The sequence below is a fragment of the Neltuma alba genome, unplaced genomic scaffold (genome assembly GCF_004799145.2).
Source record: "Neltuma alba isolate B1F8T4 unplaced genomic scaffold, ASM479914v2 tig00003392_pilon, whole genome shotgun sequence".
In the NCBI taxonomy this organism is placed as follows: Eukaryota; Viridiplantae; Streptophyta; class Magnoliopsida; order Fabales; family Fabaceae; genus Neltuma; species Neltuma alba.
Window position 1 is genome coordinate 240,386 of NW_021633263.1, and position 21,368 is coordinate 261,753.

The window sequence follows — 21,368 nt, forward strand, 5'->3', positions numbered from 1 at the left end:
TATCTATGGGAGGCTCAGGGCGGTGCTGAATGCTGATCTTTTCGAGCGAGAGGGAGCAACTTTTATAGAACAGAGGCTCAGGGCCAGAAGCCGTTCCTTCAACGGCCAAGAATGGAACACCCTGTTTTCTGAATTGTGATTGTAGTACATACATGTGGAAATCATTTTTTTGTTTATTTTAACAAGACTTGTTTCTAAAATACAATATACCTGTTTGGAAGAGTTTAAAAAATTTCCTATAAACAAATTTTATGTAAATTGACACAAAAATCTTTTTATAACTTTATTTTGTATCATGTAAATTACTATTAAAAAACTAATTATAAACTATTTATAAAACTGTTTCAATCAGGTCTAATATTTCTTTATAAGAACTGCAGGTAAAATGGGTCGGCAACAGTTGCAGACTTCCGCTACTTTCAATGCGTGAATATTTATCAAATTATTTCACCGATAAAATTGTGGGTTAAATAATAAGTACTTCAAACTACATATAGTACCACAAAATATTTTATTAGTAGCACTCATTATTTTAAACTAATTTTTGGTGTCACCCTAAATATTTTTTAGTGACACCTGATATTTTAAAAAATAATTTCTGATGCAATTTTACCTTTAACGTATTTTATGATGTTGTATGCACAAATAATTAATTTAGGATATTAAGTATTATTAAAAAAAATTTTAAAATATTCGCTACTCAACTCTAAAATTTTTAATGAGATTTTTCTCTAACGAAAAGTTTATTGTTAAAAATTTTATTGATGAAAATGACTTAAATGTTTACAAACTTTTCAAAGTATTACTACCTTTTATGTATAAACATTTATCAAGTCCTTTTCTTTAATAAAATTTTTAAGGGGAATTTGATAATTGATATGTAATTAATTTTCAAAAGCTTAAAGTTTTAGTCACATAATTTCACCAAGATTCAATTTTAGTCCCTCCATTTATTTTCTTTGGAATGAGCCCCATACAATTTAGGCAAAATGGTTGAAGACATTGACATGAGTTTATCCGTGTAAAACTAACTGCTAAAAAGTCTTGTAGCTTAACATTGCTAATGCTTCCTTATAAGTGGGAAGTCATCGGTTTGACTTGTTTTTGACCTCATCTTAACCCGCTAATGCCTACACTTTTAATTTTAAAAAAACAGCTAAAATAGATAAAATGACTCTTGCATTACTATTTTTCTGGAAATAGATCATATAGGCAAAATTGTTGAGAGAAGCTCAACAATTGGAAGTGACTATTATTACATCAATGTCTCACTAACACTATTTTTATAATTAAATGGGTAGGAATTAACAATCCAAGGTTAGAAATCTCCTACTTATACCCCATCTTCATAATCTGTTGATTTTTTGGGTTCGCTTGTCCAATAATTTTAAATTATAAAACACAGACAACAATAGCGCTTGAATTACTCATAAAAGCGGATTCATAACATGCCACTTGTTGAATAATTTCAAGGGAAAATGACATTTCAAGACTCTGCAAACTGTAAAATTTCAATTTGGATCTTTGAAATCACATAATTCCTACTAGAGAGCAAAATCTAAATTGAAATTATGAATTTCAAGCAAAATTATCAAAATACCCCCCATTTGTTAAAAAAAAAAAGAAGTGATATCTGCATTTAATATTTTACAATCAAAACCTGTTCTCTCCAAGTCGCTAAAAATAATGTCATTCTTGGCGATAAATAACATTTTTGGGATTTTAACTCAAGATTTGTTATTTCACAATCAGATATTGTTGTTCCTGAGTAAAGTGTTGTCACAAAAGTTATTTACAAATAAGGATATATTAGTAATTTTTTGAATTTTAAAATTCTAATTTAAGTCTTGACGTCTCACAGGAATTATGTAATTTTGAGAACCTAAATTAAAATTTCACAATTTTCAAGGTTGAATGTCATTTCCCTAATTTCAAAACGTAAGAATGTGATGTTTGGAAATCTTATAACAATTTTAAAAAAGTATTTTTATGCAAGCTAAAATAAAACTCATTTTATATGTTTAGGCCGAACTTCATAAAATCATTTCTGAAAAACTAAATTTATTTTATATATTTATGCTGATCTTCATAAAATTACTTCTGAAAAATAATTTTAAATATCTCAAAATAAAATTGGGAGACCGAAAAAGAACAGAACAATGTACGAGATGGATAGGGATGGGTCGCAATCACAGGTCATGGGAAGGTCCCACCGCGTGCCTTAGAAGCTTTGTGTCTCTGTTCCCATTGCTTCCTCTAAAATTCTTAACATGCTTCCAGAATATTCACCCACCCCAAACAAATAAATAAACTTATAAACTCACATCTCAAAACAACTTGAATTTGAATTCTATTATTAATACGAGGATTATTTTAATGGGTAATTTATAAATACATTTGTATGCATCATTTGAACTTTAGAATTTTATCTTAATCTTGTCCCCAGCTCATTTCAATTTTTTTAGTTATTGGTAATCGCTTGATTAAGATAATGTCTAAATAATTTTGTTTCAATTATTTTTTTGCCAACAATTTCGTTTCAAAAATTATAAAAACACTTTTTTCAACCCTCCATCTAAATTCTAACTTGCCCAAATAATGGTCATTATCTGTAGCTTTAATTTTATACAAAATTTTAATTTGGTCTTTTAATTCTAAATATATATTTTTAGTCTTGTAATCCTATAATTATTAGTCTTAAATGATAATTAAATTTATTTTAAAAATTAAATTTAATATATTAACAATCAACAATATTTTAGTAATATTTAAAATCTCGGTGTTATATTTTTTATTGAAGGTTTTAGTGTTATGGGAGTAAAATATATATTTTAAAATTAAAGAATTAAAATGAAATATTTTTTATAAAAAAATAATTTTTAAATCTTTCAACTTTTAATATACTTATAACTCAATTCGTTAATTATTAGCACTTTTTAGTCTCTAAACTTTTAGATCGTCCGATAAACTAAATTAACCCTAGAGAGAAATGATGCCTATGAGAGGACTTGGCACGGATTTGGATGAATTTTTTTTAGGGGTCTACTTTGGTGAGTTAATAGTAAATTAACAGCACTATACACCTGCATGAAATTTTTTCAGTTCAATATTACTCGAAAAATTTAAAATTATAGTAATTCATTTATTTTTTAAAAAGTTAATGGTAAATATCACTAATTTTTAATAATATGGAAAAAATTTAAATTTTAGGGGCAATAAGTGAAAATTCAAAACAAATTTACAATTTTTTCCCCTCTTTTTTTGCCAAAAATTTGGTGAGGAGTTGAGTGCTAGTCGCATCAATGCAAAATAAGCATAAATACGTATGTTGCCTCACATCACAAGCTAACTAATGCTTGCTCCTTTTAATATCAGGAACGATGTTGCATCACTTTTTTTTTTTTCAATTTCATTTAAACTTAATATTTACCACTTAATAATTTAAAATATTCAGTATTCATATAAAACTAATTAAGGATAGAAAAGTCTTTTTAACTCTAAATAATATGACTTCTTAAAAAATAATATGACTTCTTAAAAGTCAATACTATGTAACGGAGTAACATGTACTTCATGTAATCAGAGGTGATTTATTTTAGTTTTACATATAAGATGTCAATTTAATTTATTCATCAAATTTATAATTTTTTTAAATTATTCATATTGCACATGTTAACAAAATTTTCATTAAAAGAAATTTTAAGACAAATAATCAAAGAGAATATTTTAGAGAAATCAATGCATATTTTTTACAATAATTAATTTAATTATTCTTTTTTATTTTCTACAAATTAATTATCTAGTTTTTAAATTAAAAATGAGCAGGAGTAATGTGTGGGGAAATGCAGGAGTAGTTTTTCATGCTACAGCCTAGCAGCCTCTCCTGTCTATTCATTTTTATTAAAACTGGAAGATGACATATGAGAAAACTGGTAAATCATGCAATATTAGAAAATATTAAATAAAAACTATTCAATAATTATACAATTGAATGATTAGGAGGGTCTATTTTTTAATTAAGTCTCAAGTCAATAAAATCCTTTTAAAAAATACATTGGATGGAAGTGCATTACAGGTCTCTAGCCACATCATTTTTAAGTAATCTATTGGTAAAATTAGGAAGAAAAACAGTCTCTTATTAAAAATTTTCAGACACGTTACTGGTATTAACAAACACCAGGTTCTTGGCATTAACTTTTTACAGGTCTCTAGCCACATCATTTTGATTCAGAGGAATTGGATAGTTCAAGTTCACCGTATTGATAGGAAAGAAAACCATACTGCTGATTTTTTAGCTAAATTATCTTATTTTATTGTCAGTAAATTTTGTATTCTTAATCAGCCTCCACTTGTATATCTAGGGGCGGAAAATAATGAAAGAGTTTAGATATTATGTTTTGTTTTGGGTAATACAGCTTTTCATTTTAAAAAAAAAAAACATTAGGTCGGCGCACAGCACAAGTGCGATTGCAAGATTAATTTAAGAAAAAGGTTTTAGCATAATTAATGCATGAATAAAGTGGGAGTACCAATTTACTATTTTGGAGAAAGAAAAGGACATATTAAAAAAAAGATTAATATAAATTTTGGTCTCTTAAATTTGTCCTCATTTTAGTTTTAGTCTCTGAGATTTCAAACCATAAGTTTTGATCCCTCAGTGGGCAAAATAGTCCAGGTTTTTATTAGATTATAGGGACTAATATTTTATATGAAAAGAAATTTAAGGGACCAAAACCTATGGTTTGAAATTTAAAGGATTAAAATCAAAATGAGGATAAACTTGAGGAACTAAAGTTTGTATTAAAAAATAAATAAATTAGTTTAATGTTTTACTAAGATAAATATATGGGGATATAGAAACTATTCCTTCCGATTCTAAATACAATATCTATTTTGTAGTGTAGATTTATTTTACAGTATAAATTACATTACAAAATAACGCGGGAGAAGTATTAATTTAGACAGGGATCGCAAAGCTTTTTGTTAGCTGATATAAGAAGCATACAAAACTATGTAACGTACAGACAGATTACACTTGGACACGGCTCTTCCGAGCTTCAGTTTTGCGGCAAACCTCAAGTAGTTTCGTGTATTATTTGAATTTTATATTGTACAGAATAAATACATAAAAAATTTGTTTTATAAAACGCAAAAGAAAAACCTTCTTCTTAGTGATATATATTAAATTAATGGATTACCCAAAATTAAATTGGGCAATGTTAGAATTTTATCACGAATATGGTCCTAAAGCCCAATTTGAATTTACTGGTTGTGCTCAAAAACGTGCTCTGTACTGTTAGCATCTAACTGAGGGGGTACCATTTAAATTTATTGAGTCAGCATGTTTCGTTAATTGACATTAATGGAGTTAAAATTAAAAAATTAGAAATATATTTTATAAAAAGAGAATTGTTGTGAAGTCCCAAGTAAAGAATATAATTACTAAAAATTTTTAATATTAAGCAGCATGTAATGATAAGTTTTATAGTAGTAAATGACAACTGCACATTTGTCATTAAGAAACTTGCTAATAATTTTTTTTTCTTGAGACTTTATTGTAATTCTCTTTTTTATAAATTTAAGGGATCAAACTGAAACTTGATATAAATATAGAGGACTAAACATAAATTTTAGCATATATTTAAATTACACAATGAAAGTAATGAATTTTTTAAATAAATTAAAAATTAGCTGATCGGTTGACATATATTATACCCACGAAAGGGAGGGAGAATATTTTACATCCAAGAGTTTTTGGAAAACAAAACAAAAGAATTTCTGTGTAGTTTATAAAGATTATGGGATGTTTGAATAACCTCAAAATCACGTTCTAAAAATATTTTTTTAAAATCGAAATAAATTTTTTTATATTTTTTTTTATATACCGTAAAAGTATTTTTAAAATTATAATTTTGTTTCTACCGAAACAACTTCATTATCAGAGTGGACCCTCTTAGTGGGGAAAAAAAAAGCAAAGAAACAAAGAAAATGAACAAATCAACTGTGTCCTTTAATTAGAGTTCTAATAAAGTAGGCGATGGTTTTAAAGAGCGAGGTCAAAGATTTTTTTTTTTTTTTACCAGGAAAAATATTTAAAAGACACAAGACATGGTGGGTGGCTGCACAAGCGTTAGCATCCTCCGTCATCAGTGAGTTGATTGGTTCACTTTTAAGTTCCAACAAAACACTGCACAGTCACGAGATATTATTGGGCCCAGCTCGTTTAATTAATGAATAATAATACTATCTTTTTTGGACCTTCAATTCATAATATTATCTTTAGAGTTTAGTGAGTTAATTAAGCCCACATCATTACATAAAATTGAAATAATCATGTCATTGGTCACTAGGCAACGCTTGACTTGACTATATGACAAGAAATTAGAATTAAGAAGAATTGTTATGAAGTCCCAAATAAAAAAGATAATTATTAAAAAGTCATAGTAACAATAGAGCATACTGCTTTGTCATTAAAGTTTATCGGTAATTATTTTATTTTCTTAAGATCTTATTGTAATTCTTCTTTATAAATTATAATTAATATAAGAAGATGAATGAGACAATTATATTATATTATTTTGATCTTAAATATAAGAATCATACAACTAATTTGAAGAGAAATTAATTAACTTAATTATTTATAATATTTGTGTGTTAATTTTTCAAATATATTCTTTTTAATTATTAACTCTATTGATGAAAACTTAATATATGTAATGAATAGGAATAATCCAAAAAAAAATTAGATATGAGTTTGAAAGGTAATTAAAATAATTTCAGACATTAAACATCACAGCCAAAACAAACCTCACAATGACATCGATCAGGACATGTTGGCAAGGGAAACCGCAAGACACAAATATTTTTGCCGATAATTTTTTATTTATAAATCTGTTAATTATATATATATGTGTGTATTTCTATTTCAATTATATTTTTATCCCTATTTACTTTAATTGAATTTATTTTGAGTGGGAGAGATCATTGTGAGTTTCTCAGAAAAGAATATTATCATTAAAAAGTTATAATAACAAGTGAGTAATATTACTTTTATTGTTAATTTTTATATTGAAACTTGTTATGAAAATTTTTTTAGTAATTACATTTTTTTTTGAGATCACGTAGTATTCTTTTTTACTTCCAAATATCATAATTTAACTGAGATGGGTATCCCTCTCAAGAAATACTAATGATTATTTGTATGGGTATCCCTCTTAAAATTATAGTAATTCATTTATCTTTAAAAAGGTTAACGGTCAATATCATTGATAAAATTTATACAGTTTTTAAATTTTAAGAACAATATTAAACCAACAAAAAATTTCTGGTGCAAAATGCTCTAAGTGAAAAATTTGAAACAAATTTACAAGTTTTTTTTTTGCCAGAAATTTGGCGAGGAATTGACTTCTAGTCGCATCAATGCAAAATAAGCATAAATGCCTGTGTTGCCTCACATCACAAGCTAACTAATGCTTGCTCCTTTTAATATCAGGAATGATGTTGCAACGCTTTTTTTTTTTTTTAATTTGATTTAAAATTAATATTGTACCACTTAATAATTTACAATACTCGGTGTTCATATAAGAGAAATTAAGGATAGAAAAGTCTTTCTAACTCCAAATAAGTTGTTCAAATAATATATACTCCATCCAGTCTTCTATATATATATAGGAGGTAATTTATTTTGATTCTAAATATAAGATGCCAATCCAATTTATTCATCAAATTTATAATTTTTTCAAATTATTCATATTGCACATGTTAACAAAATTTTCATTAAAAAAAGTTCCAAGGCAAATAATAAAAAGAATATTTTAGAGAAATCAATGCGTATTTGTTGCAATAATTAATTTAATTATCTTTTTACTCTTTAAAAATTAATTATCTAGTTTTGAAATTAAAGATCAGGAGGAGCAATGCGCGTGGAAATGTAGGATTAGTTTTTCCATGCTACAGCTCAGCGGCCTCTCATGTTCATTCATTTTTATTAAAACTTGAAGATGATATATGAGAAAATAAACAATTTGCCATTTTGAAGACAACAAATTATACAATTGAATTCTTTTTCTTTTTTGAAAAAAAAAAGGTGAGAAGTCATACAGTATAAATGGTAAATCATGCAATATTAGAAAATATTAAATTAAAACTATTCAATAATAACACAACTGAATGATTAGATTGATGGGGGTCTCTTTTTTAATTAATTCTCAAGTCAATAAAATCTGTTTAAAAAATACATTGGATGGAAGTGCATTACAGGTGGCTGGCCCCATCTTTTTTAAGTAATCTATTGGTTAAAATTAGGGAGGGGAAAGTCTCTTATTAAAAATTTTCAGACAAGTTACTGGTATTAACAAACACTAGGCTCTTGGCATTAACTTTTTTAAATGTCTCTGGCCACATCATTTTGATTCATAGGAATTGAATGGTTCAGGCTCATCATGTTTTTAGAGAAGGAAACCGTACTGCTGACTTCCTAACTAAATTATTTCATACTTTTTTGAATAATTTTTATATAATTGATCGACTTCCATCTTTGTGCCTAAAAGGCGAAAAGTGACGAAGAAGTTCAGATATAATTTTTTTATTTTGAGTAATATTATCCAGCTTTTCATCAAAAAAAAAAAAACACTAGGTCCCCACATGAGTACGATTACAAGATTAATTTAAGAAAAAAGTTTTAGCGTAATTCATGCATGAATAAAGTGGGAGTACAAATTTTCACCCAAAAAAAAGTGGGAGTACGAATTTACTATTTTGGAAAAAGAAGAAAACGACAATTTAGGGAAAAAATAAAGAGGAAATTGTAAATAAAGACCCATTAATATGTAAAATTACGATTTAGGATTCTAAATTTGAAAAATAGCAAATAAGGACCGGGTCTCACTTTTGCAAATATGAAATGTGGATGAAATGTATGAAATACCCCTTAGTCAAATTGTGATTTGGTCTACTGAAGTTATTATTTGCTAAAGTGAACTTATCATTTATCATAGTGAACTCGTCATTTGGCATAGCCTGAATCAAGTTGATTTGATGTACTGAAGTTGTCATTTATTTTCCATAGTTAACTTGTCATTTGGCTGAGGGACATTTCAAATATTTCACCTCGATTTCATATTTACAAAAGTGAGACCGGGTTCTTATTTACTATTTTTCAAATTGAGAGTCCCAAATTATAATTTTATATAATACGGGATCTTTGTTTGCAATTTTCTCAAAAATAAATAAATTATTTTGATATTTTACCAAGATAAAGATATGGGGATATGGATACTACTAATTTAGATAAGGGTGTAAAGCTTTTTGTTAGCTGATACAAGAAGCATACAAAAAATAATAATGTTAAAAACACACAGCTTTTGACTAATGAAATAAAATAATGTGTGGCTCTCTCAAACCATGCCCACATGCGCACATAGATTACACTAACACACCAGGACACGGCCCTTCCGAGCTTCAGCTTTGCGGCGAACCGCGAACCTCAAATGGTTATGTGTGTTATTTGAATTTTATATCGTACTGAATAAATATGTGGAAAAAATTGTTTTATAATTTTGTCATGAATATGGTCTCAAAATCCAATTCGAATTTATTGATTGTGTTTGAAAATGTGTTCTATGTTGTCAGCATCTAATTACAGAGTTACTATTTAAATTTGTTGATTCAGCATTTTTTTTAATAAAAATTAATGGGTTAAGATTAAAAATACATTTTATAAAGAGAGAATTACTATGAAGCCCAAAATAAGAAACATGATAACTAAAAAGTCTCAGCATTGAGCAGCAGCAGCGTGCAATAACAAGTTCCATAGTAATAAATAATAACTATACATTTGTTCTTGGAACTTGCTAATATTTTTTTTTTGGGACTTCATTGTAATTTTTCCTTTCATAAATTTAAAGCATTAAACTGAAACTTGATATAAATATAAAGGACTAAACATAAAATTTAGCCTACACTTAAATTACACAATGAAAGTAATAAGTTTTTTTAAGTAAATTAAAAATTAGCTGAATGACATATCATACCCACAAAAGGGAGTGAGACTATTTTACAGCCACATGTGTTTTTTTTAATGAGCCCTGTGTATATGCTCCATCCTCGTCCTTGATCACGGTTTAATTTGTTTTAAACTTTTAAACCAAAGAGCTTTTGGGGGAAAAACAGAACAATTTCGGTGTAGTTTATAAAGATTAAAACTGATTAAAAGTGGAAACAGGCCGGTCCATGCGTGTTTTGTAACCTATCAGCCTGAACCTGACCTGTGACCTGTTACAGGCTTATTTTTTAGTCTGAGTCTGACCTGTATAAAGGCCTAGCCTAACCTGAAGCCTGTAAAAAGCCTGTATTTTTAAAAAATTCAAATTACAGTTATATATACATATTTTTAAAAAAAAGCTAAGATTAAAAAAACCATACATGATAATTAATTTTTTAGTCTTGTCTTTTATTTAAATTTTAGTATCATAAGTACTATTTTAAATCTTAATTATAATTTACAAGGATATTATTAAAAACTAGGTATAATTGTATGTTAAGATTTGGAACAAGACTACATTTAAGTACACACAAAAAATTAAAATTAAGACAAATAAATAAAGGGAAAAACTATTAATTTTACAATAAATAAAGAGGGTACCATAATTTAATTAACATAATACATAAGTTAATTAATTTATCATTCTTAGAACAAATTTTTCTTTCCTATTTTATTTATATTTTTAAGATTTAAAGATTACATTATTTATTGATATTATTATTTTAAATTATATTTTTACCTTCACTTGTCAACTAAACTTCAAAATCTAAGGAAGGATTAAGTTATTAACTATATATTAAAGAAAAAAAAACTAAAAGAGTACATTAATAATAGTACTATTAACTAATTTTTTTTCATATATTATAATTATAAATTTCTAATTAGCCCATGCTGGCCTAATAGGTTTAACATGCTTTTTAAAGAACCTAAACATGGCCTGTTTAGTTAAATATGCCTTCAAATAGGCCTGAATCTGCTTCTTTTAGAAAACAGGCCAAGGCCATAGTCCCTTGGCAGGCCACTGGCCTATTTCCACCTCTAAAGCTGGTTAGGTTGAAGCCCCAGAGTGGACCTTCTTAGTTAAAAAAAAAAAAAAAGCAAAGAAAGAAAGAAAATGAACAAATCAACTGTGTCTATTTAATTATAGTTCTAATAAAGCAGGCGATGGTTTTAAAGAATAAGGTCAAAGATATTTAAAAAAACATAAGACATAGTGGATGGCTGCATAAGTGTTAGCATCCTCCATCATCACTGGGTTGATTGGCTCACTTTTAAGTTCCAACAAAACACTGCATAGTTATGAGATATTATGGTTCCAGCTAGTTTAATTAATAAATAATAATGAGATCTTTTTTGGAGTATCTTTAGACTTTAGTTAGTTAATTAAGTTTAATCATTATATAAAATTGAAGTAATCATGTCAATGGTCATTAGACAACACTTGACTATATGACAAGAAATTATAATTACGGAGAATTGCTAAAAAGTCTCAAATAAAAAAAATATAATTACTAAAAAGTCATAGTAACAAGAGAGTAGTATGCAATAACAATTGACAATCGTTTATTTATTATTAAGACTTACTGATAGTTATTTTATTTTTTTAGGAACTCATTGTAATCCTTCCTTATAAATTATAATCAATATAAGAAGATGAATGAGACAATTATGTTATACTGCTTTGATATTAAATATAAGAATTATATAACTAATTCACATATATTAATGAAATTAATTAAATCAATTACTTATAATCTGAAAAAATATTATGTGTTTGAACAGTAATTAAAATAAATTGACATATTAAATTTCCGAACAAAACAAACATTGCAATTGCATCGATCAGAGCATACGTCACCAACGATCGGCTACCACCATGCAAACATCACGGTCAATGGAACCATGCAATTGTGTTGGTAGAGGAGACAATAGACGAATATTTTTACGGATGATTTTTTGTTTATAAATCTGTTAATTATATATATGTATTTCTATTTCAATTATATTTTTATGGACCAGGTAAATTCTTCGTCCCATGAGTCTGACACAATATATGAGTCTCCCCAGTTTCTATCTCTATTTACTTTAACTGAATTTATTTTCAGCAGGAGAGGATATTGTGAGGTTCTAAGGAAAGAATATTATTACCAGAAAGTCATAATAACAAGTCAGTAATATGAACTTTGCTGTTATTTTTTATATTAAAACTTATCATTCACTTGTTATGAAAATTTTTTACTAATTACATTTTTCACATCCATGTTATTTTTTTCCCCTTCCAAATATCATAATTTAACAAACTGAGTGTTTGGTTCAATAAAAAACCATTATTAAAAAAATATTTTTACGCAAAGCGAGATAAAACTCCTGTTATATAGATACTTTGTATATTGTAAAAAAAAAACGATTATTGAATTTTAAAATTACAAGTCAGGAATTATTACAAAAATATGCTGTCATTTGCTTTTCGAGTGTAGTTACTTTCTTTACAAGTATAATAACTAATACTAATTTAGAACTTTGAAATTCAATTGTCATTATTTTTGGGATTTTCCCATATAATATTCACTTTTGACCTGGATATATTTAATGATTGTTCGGTTGTGCTGGGAAAAATAAAAGATTTGGTTTATACAAAGTTTATAATAGAATTCACCTCCCCTTACAATAGATAAATTAGACACGTCCCTAATATTGCTGATTTGTAAGTAAATAAACATAACTTATTTTATATTTTAAATTTTAGAATATTATTGGAATTATAAAATGTGCAACTGACTTTAGGAAGCATGATGAACTCAACGTAAACCGTGCATGGATACATCTATTAAGGATAATATAATGTGATCTAATTAATAAAAATGAATCTCACGTCTTATATATAAAACTATAAATTCAAATTCTATTGTTAATGTAAAAATGATGTGTGTTGGTATTCTAAGTTAGGGGTGTTCATGGGCAGGGTTTGACAGGACATGTCCCCTGCCTGATACTCGGCCAGAAAGATGAGCGGGCTGCATTTTATAGCCCATTGTCCTGCCGTGCCCATAGAAGCCCTAACCATTTTTGGACTGGGCAATAACAGGCTGGGCAGGGCAGGCTTTCAAGCCCAAATAGTGATACCTTGTGAGAAATTTTTTAGTTGAAGTAATGGTATCTTATAACAACTATAAAGAAATAAATATTTGAATAAACAATAAATTCAACAAATCAATAACTTTGATTTATCTTAAATTGACATATATTTTAATACAACACTAAAGTGAGCTTGCTTTTGCATCTTTGCAAGACAACCAACAATGAAAACAAACTAAAAGATACTAAACCAGATTAGAAAAACATTAAAAAGATACCAAGAAGGAAGAATTACACATACCACTAAATGTATCTAGGGCAAATGAAAGAGGGGAGAATAATATATATTATTATATATATTATATATTATTATAAGTATTTCTGGAAAAAAAAGAATTATAAATATAAATCACGGGCAGGGCAGCATACCGTGCCCGCAGCCCAGCCCAGCCCATAATATGCCCAGCCCATAAATGCCCATTTTTCTTTGGGCTGTTTTTTTTGGGCTGGGCAAGGCTATTTTTTCGCCGGCTCGGACGGGCATACTGGGCTAGCGGGCTTGATGAACACCCCTATTCTAAGTATAACATCTAGTCCTTAATATAAAAGTTATATAACTAATTTAAATAAATTAAAAAAATTAATTTAGTTAATTATTTGTAACTAATGAATGTTAATTTTTTAAAAATATCCTTTCTAATTATATATACATTTTTAGCTTTCTCTTGATGAAATATATATGTAATTAATAGGAATATTTTAGATAAAATATTAAAACAAAGTGAATTGAGATTTTATATTTAGAATCAAAGTGAATTCTTTTTTGACTCCTATATTTAGCACCAAAAGTAGTATTATTTATAAATACCCTTTAAACTATTAGACATATATGCTTTTGCCCAAGCAAGCACATTTAATAATGTAACTTTGAGAAAGTGCCTTTCTCTGACATTTGAGATTATCAGGTACTAAATGTAGGCATCTCTTATAATAAAAATTTAAACTTTAATGTGTTACTTTATAATGAACCAGCATCTTCCACGAGACTCAATTTTTGTAGAAATCTGTTAATAATGATGTGAAGGAGGACGTACAAAACAAAGCCATGTCTTTGGACTGGCTTTTCTAGTCTCCGCGTGATCATGGTGGTTGAACATATATGGCTATTTGTGGCCAACAAAACCACCAAAAGTGATGTGAGCATATGTTTATATATGACACAAAATACCTTATATAAAGTTAAAGAGGAATCACACATGACAGCCATATCATGCATTGCATCTATAATTAATATAATATCACCAAAATAGTATCCATGTCATCTAGAAAAATTCTAATATTTATTCCAAAATCCTTTTTACAAGACACTGAAGGCTCAAAACCTAGAAGTCTAGTTTTTGTTTGACCTGATAGAAATCTAGTTAAAAGTAGAGGAATCGAGAGGTTGAGGATAACATTTGGGTCTTTGAACGCGCTTTGCTTATTACTTGGTATTCTATAAATACCTTTGGCTTATTCCAAGTTTTATTTTCTATCTATGTATAACATTTTGTGAATTTATCTTCCGCCATAAAATTTATTGAGAGGGTTTGCTAAATATAATTTCAATTTCTGCGTAGATTTGTGTAAAAACCAGGAAAAGTGATCAACCACGCGTTCTTTCTTCTTTGTCCTTTTTCTTCTTTTGTACGGTGGCCTTCCTATGTTTACTCTAACCACAATTTTTTTTGGTAAGCATAAGTATTTTAAACTTAATCATATTCAAGATATTATCAGACACTAAATGTTGATACCTCTTCTCATAAGAATTTGAATCTTGATTCACCATATTGAGAGGGCCGAAACTAGCCTTTTCAAGTAAACCCAATATCTGTTGGTTATATATCCTAATCACAGTCATTGATTCTATACGTGCTATGTATGCACGTAACATAGTATTTTTTTAAACTAATAATTTCATTTACACGTACGGGTCCATGTAATATTGATGTGATCTGCATATATAACGAAAAGGACATTCTCACATTGCCAAATGCCAATTACAAGTTTAGTAATGATAATAACGTTTTAGAAAATGAGTTTCTGAATTTAAAAGGTTAGTAGTTATTTGAAGTTAGAGTTGGGAATGTGAACTAGCCTGTTAGTCAGCGCAGATTGATGCAATTCGCACCCTAACATGTTGGTAAAATATCAACTCGAACCCACCAGCTCGCCTATACATTTTTTGTTAAAAAAAAGTTATTTTTTTAATGTCAAGTTATTTAAGTGGTCTTCAAGTGTCATTCTCCCAAGAAAAAGAAACAATTATTTGAAAAAAGTTTTAGGGTCGTTTATCTAAGTTTTATTTTTCATTTATTTTATAATAAAATTTAAAGTTTTGGACCACATTTAGGACGTACGTACACCAATATTTTCGGGTAGGTAGGAAACCAATCAAAACAGAATGCATTATTGAACACGTAAAAAAAAAAAAAAAGTTTTGGACACACAATCACACATGTGGTCACATATCAGCAAGAGAAGAAAACTTTCTTCCCTTTTTCTTTCATCATCTTGGTGGTCACACTAAGCGTTCAGTGTTTAAGATAACTTTTATGAACTTTTGAAAACCTCAAATTCCAACCCTTTGTTCATAGAAAATAAACGCGGAAAAATGAAAGAAAATAAAAGGGGAAAAAAAAGAAGATAAATGATGAGCGATATGCAATGAAAAGAAATGCATACCATATTGTAAATACATACTCTAATGCTTGTCAAGGCATTATAGTCTAATCACACCAAAACCGAAGTTGTGATTTTGAATTCTTTGTGGGAAATATAATGCGTATATGAGTTATAAAAAAAATATAATACTATGGTTCTTAATATAAGACTTACTTGGTGAGTTGATGTCGGTTCTATATGGGAGGTCTACTTCATATGTGTATTAATTTTTTTTCAAATTAACCCAATTGATATTTTTTCAACAATAATCAAGTAGGAAAGAGAGAGAGGGGATTAAAAAATATCTTTGGGGTGTTTTAGAAAAAACATATTATATTAACTAATTTAACTAACATCCTTAATTTACTTGACTTAGTGAATTAGGTCTTATATTAAGTATCAAAGGAATACTTTAATATCTAAATCCACTATAATTACTTGCAACAATTATTAATTAATTATTAGTAACAAAAAAATTTAATCACTGAATCTTCAAATTTCCTATCGTACAATGCATACGCTAATATCTAAATCCACTAGAATAATTTTTTTCTAAAAAGATACAAGGCTATTTTAAAAAAAATTTATTGTGCATATATACATATTCTCTTATTAAAAATAATCATGTTGGGTCAATCACTAAATATAAACATCTCTTTTAAGAAGGATTCACATTTTGTTTTATCATATTATGAGAAATTAACTTTATCCACTACATCTAATTCTCACTGACAACAATGTGAAGACGTTAAGGACTTAAGGCAATACTCTTTTAGTCCTTAAAGTATGACCTAATTATTGAATTGATGTTGACTCTAAATATAAGACATATTTCTCATATTTATTGATTTTTCCTAAATTACCTGTATTAATACTCTCTCAACCACAATCAAGTAAGAGAGGGAGGGAGGATATTAAGAAAGATAATTATGATGTTTTAGAAAAAAAACATGTTATATTTCTTATAATTAACTAACTTATATAACTTTCTCAATCTAATCAAATTAATTAAATAGATTTTATGTTAAAAATAGGAGGAGTATTAATTAGTGCTGGGAGGCCACAATATACTCTTTGCCCGATCAATGTTAGAGTGGGCCGAATGGGCAACATAATTCAACCAGGACAGGACACGGCCGCTCTCAGATCATCTTAAAAGAAAACGTGCACACGCCCATGGACTTTTTATTTAACCAATAGATAGATAGATAGACAGATCTCTCTGCCTTGATATCAACTTTATCATATTTTTTTATACAATTATTTGATTGATATGAATATATGATAGTCCTTTAGTCTTTAATATAAAACTTAATTATTGAGTTAATTTTAATCCTAAATATAAGACCTATTTTTTTATATTTATCAGTTTTTTTCTAAATTATTTCTATTGATACCCTCTTAATCATAATTAAGAGAGTGAGAAAGGATATTACGAAAAATGATTATGGTACTTTAGAAAAAAAATACACTTCCAGTCCTTAATATATGACCCAATTATTGAGTTAGTTTTGGTCCTAAATATAAGACCTATTTCTCATATTCATCAATTTTCTCTAAATTACTCTTATGGATATTCCCTCAACTATAATCAAGTAGAAGAGAGAGATGGGGCATTAAAAAAGATAATTATGGTGTTTTAGGAAAAATGTGTCACATTTCTTTTAATTAACTAACTTACCTAACTTCCTTAATCTAATTAAATTAGTTAAATGGGTCTTATATTAAGGATCGGAGGAGTACTTTATATTTCTTATAATTAACTAACTTACTTAATTTTTTTTAATCTAATCAAAATAATTAAATATGTTTTATATTAAGGACATGAGAAGTATTTTATACCATCAAAGTTAGATTCCCATATTGTTGATTTAAGTGGAAAATAATTTTTATCCATAATGTATGAATATTTAATTTATTCCTAATTGGCTGAAATTAAATCCCTTCCATTAAATTGAATCACTGCTTATATTAATATTGTCGTTTTCCATAAGAAACCACTCTATTGTATGTGTAGTTTGGTAGCTTCCAATAAAACAGTGATTGTTTAAAGCTGAGCAGAAATTACGGCCGGTTTGAACATATTTTCGATAAGTGCTTGTACACACTATTATGTGAGCAGAGGTGAAATTTTTTTTTTATATACTCTTTTTATATTCTATAATAACTATGAGATGCTTTTAAAAGGATCCTGTCACAGTACCAAATGAGCCCCTTAGGTGTGTTTGGTTGGATGGGAGAGTGGGGGAGAGGAGGAAAAATGAGTCCCTCCCCTCATTTAGTTAAAAATTTCAAAGGGGAGGGAAGCCAAAATATTCCCTCCCCCTCCTCTCATTTTAGCTCCCCCCAAATTAGGGGTTTTTAGAGGGGAGCTAAATTTTTGGACTATCATATCGTTATGATTTTTTTGATATTCCACTATTACCCATAAAATATATTATTATAAGATTTATTTCAAATAAAAATATATTATCCTAAGTAAACAATAAAAAATATAAATTATTATAATTAAAAAATATATTATAATAAAAATTAAAATAAATTATTATAAAAATAAAAAATTATTTAAATAAAAACTTATAATATTATAAAATTAATTATTTTTTATAAATATATTATTTATTAAATATATTTTAAAGCTAAAAAAAAGCATAGCCTAAAGAGAATAAAATTTCAATTTTTTTAGAGCATATAAAATTTGTTAATATGATTATTTCAAATATATTATTATATTAATTAGAATTAAAAAATACTGCACCAATTTTCTAATGCACGTATTAACATGATAAGACTGAATTCTTATTAAATTATATAATTTAAATTAAGATGTAAATTAATTTATATAATATATCAATAAAAAATATAAACTAAAATATAAGGGTAAAATGGTAAACTAATTATTACTATCCCTTCTTTTCCCCTCTTAAACCAAATAAAGGATCATTAAATATCCATTCCTCCCTTTCTTTTTAATCAAACCAAACAAGATGAGAATAAAACTTCCCCCACCCCACTCCTCTCAAATCAAACGGGCCCTTATTGTAAATATGCCAACTTTCCCAACCACCATCAAGCTCTTTCATCATTGCACACATCCTTCATTATTCATCTTTCCCATTTTTCTTTTAAAAAAGCCAACTTTTTATCAAAGTCCTGAAAGTTTTGACCAAAAAAAAGAAATGTCCTGAAAGTTGAAACTATAACTATTCTTTTATTTCCTGTTTTTGATTCAATGTTTCAATATTTTATTATATTTTAACAACATAGTCCTAACATTTTGATGGAGGGATTTTTCGTTATTTTAAATTATAATTTAAATTAATTTATTTCAAGTGATTTTATGCTTAACGAAATAAATTTATGCTTACAGGATTTTTGCCTCATAAAATGTAAACATCTGTTTTTTAGTTGCCTTGTAATTTTTTTTGAAAAATCCTTATCCTGTCACACATCTCTTTGTTTTGTTTAAACTTAGCTTTTCAACAATGATTTCATAGTATATAGAATAAATATGTGAGAGCCACTTTAACTCAGTTTGCATAAAACACTTTTTTAAATGCTTATAATGTTTTAGGATTTTGCATAAAAACACTTTTTTAAGTGCTTATAATGTTTTCTGAGAGCGTGTTTGAAACTGCATTTAGATTATAAAAAAAAAAGAGGGATGTTTCAGTCTTGAAAAATGCTTTTAGCCTGCTTTGGTCTATTCATTATGTTTGGAATAGCTTAAAAAGATAAAGAGCTTTTGACACAATTGCACAATGAAGCAGAAGCCAATTTTTTTAATGCTTATCGCTTATGTTGTGCGACCGCATCAAAATAGGCGCATGGAGAAACGAAAAGAGAGCATTGCTCGCTGGCTGACTGGCTTAATGCTGCAGATCCCCAAGTAGATATTGTTATTATTTATAATTTATAATTTATATTTTTTGCCAACATATTATTTATAATTTATATACGGCTAGTAAAAAATATTTATGATTTATATACATTTTTAGTTCACTAAGTATATTTAATAATGTATTTTTAATATTTGTAATTTTTTTCAATAATACATTTCTTTTTACAAATTTTTTTAATATTTCTGATTTTAAAATATATTTTAGTCATTGAATTTCACTTGTTCCTATTAAAATAATTTAAATTCATTATATTATGTAAATTTATTTTTTATTATTTAATAAAAATCATACCCATTTTGATAATTTTACAAACTAAACTTAATTATTCAATCATAATCTAAACAATTTTTCTATTTTTACAAACTACTACTGATAAGATTCAATCTAAACATAAATCACATTAGTTAATCTAAATTTTTTAAAAATAAAATTAAAAATAAGTTATTTTTTCTATCGCTAATCCAAATGAACCCTAAACACCTCCTTAATTTAGAGGAAAAGAGTTTTTTTTTACATTAATAAAGGTTAAAGTGCATTCAGTATCTTAAAATATTTTATATTACATTTAGCATCATGAAATATTTTTTAGATGCGTCTAGCATCCTACAATATGTTGTTTTTGTCTTAATGCTGGATGTATCAAAAAAGATTTTAAAGTGTTGAAAGCACTTAAAAAAATTTTTTAAAACGCTAAGTGTACCAAAAAAATTATTTCAAAGTGGTGTTAAATGTAATTAAAAAAACATTTAAGATGTTAGATACATGGTAAAATATTTTAAATTACTAAATATATCTGAGAAAAAATCTCAGAAATTTAACCCTATCAATAAAGCTCATATAGGACAATACATTCAGCGGGAAAAGTGGCTGTGTGGTTCATGTAAATGTACGAAGCATTGACAATGCTTGCCATGGGGCCGCTCATGGAACCAAAGGATATAGTTCCAAAACGTGGAATATTCTTTTTGAGAGGATGAATAATGGCTCGTTTTGGGGTTGAAATAATATTCTGCACTTGGTCTGTTTTCATGTTATTACAACTCAATCCAGGTTGGTTGGTTGGTTAGTGAAATGGGAAATCAATATTCTAGTCAATTCAGTCAAAAATGTGGATAGATTAACAAATTGAATATTATATTTTTTTTCTTTCTTTGCTGAGTAAGAAATGACGTGGTTTTGTTTTTCTAAAAAAATTGCAATGATTTTGTTTTGTTGGATTATGTGTTATTTATACCTAAATGTCCTATTTACTTATGAATGAAAGCCTTTTTTATTTGAATATTATTTTTTGCGTTAATTACGAATATTTTTACATATTTTATATCATTTTAATCATGACTGTGTTAAATTTAATTCAACCATGATTAGATCTTCAACCTTTGAATTCTCTTGATCCGTTTAATGAATAGTACAATTTTTAGCACTTACTTGGAATGGATGTAATATTTTTTAAAAATAGTTTTTTAATCATGATTTACGAAATATAAGATAAGCATATAAGGGAAGCTTTGCTTCAAATTATGTGTATATTATTATTTTATCAAAAAAAAAAAGAAACCTAAAAGAATATTGAAGAGGTGCAATTGGATCTTAGTTCCGTTTTGGGCTAAGTTAATTATGGCCATGTCTAGATTATTTCTTTTTAA